Source organism: Cannabis sativa, chromosome 4, assembly GCF_029168945.1.
Source record: "Cannabis sativa cultivar Pink pepper isolate KNU-18-1 chromosome 4, ASM2916894v1, whole genome shotgun sequence".
In the NCBI taxonomy this organism is placed as follows: Eukaryota; Viridiplantae; Streptophyta; class Magnoliopsida; order Rosales; family Cannabaceae; genus Cannabis; species Cannabis sativa.
Window position 1 is genome coordinate 79767994 of NC_083604.1, and position 1236 is coordinate 79769229.

Consider the following 1236-nt stretch of genomic DNA (forward strand, 5'->3'; position numbering starts at 1 on the left):
AAGAATTAACAATAAAATAACACGAGTACAACATAAAAATACACCAAAAGAGCGTATTTTATATAAATAAATTCTAAAAAATTGTAAAAATATTGAAAACTCCGTATAATTTTGTATTTTTCAAAAATTATCCAAAAAAAAAAAAACACTAAAGTTGTTGAAGGAGGTCGTGCCCAATTACTCTCAAGGTCGACCCTAAGGGCGATTAAAGGGACTTTGTGTTTTTTTATTTGATTTCTTAATTTTGTGTTTTTTTTTTGTTGATTGCAAAGTACACATGATTATTTTTGGTTTTGGTTGGTTCTTGATTTGATTTTTTATTGAAATTATTTTGTATTTTCATGTTGATTGTATATTTTGATATGGTGTATGAGATTAGCTAGGTATCCTTGCTAGTATGTTGGTTAATAATTACTTCACCATATATTATAGGTTCAAATATAACAAGAATTTAGGTTCAAACTTTTTTAATTTGAGAAAATTACACTATATACTTCTTTCAACTTGATGTTTTAAATTTTTACCATCTCTTTTAAAATCTATTATGTTTATATCTTTTTTCAATCATTCTACCAATTTTACTTCTATTATTTCATGATAATTTTCATTCTTTTCTAATCAAAATTTTGTTCTAAATTTTCTACAGACGTACACAATTATTTACAAAGAACTCAAATTTATTATGTTTGAAATTATGTTTTAATTATATGAGTGTGTGAGGATAGTTTGAGTACAATACTCATAAGAAAATGTATATTTAAATTAAATTTTATTTGGAGATAAGTTTAGTTAATGTATAAAAAAAATGTATATTTTTCAACTTTTCCTTTTCATTTACTAGATGGGTATGGTTATCATACATGATAAATGCTAAAAAATATTTTAGGGTGTTCAGTACCTTTATAATGTTATAAGTGCAAACAAATATTAGGTTTTACATATTTAAATTTAAATTAATTTTCAAGTAAAATATATGAAGATTTGTTACTAAATCATACTAGTGCTGTAGTATTTTTCTGAGATTGCTTTTTACTCATTGTTAGTATGTTTTTTTTAAAAAAAATTTAAAGAATTAATTGTGTTTTCAGCTTATAAAACTTAATATTAAAATTCTCTTAATTTTGTGGATCATTAAAGTTTTTATTATAGTTTGTGTTAATTGTAGTAAAAATACTTAGTATTTAAAAAATGTATTACTTAAGTACTCAATTAATGTTTTTGTCGGCTAAAATATTT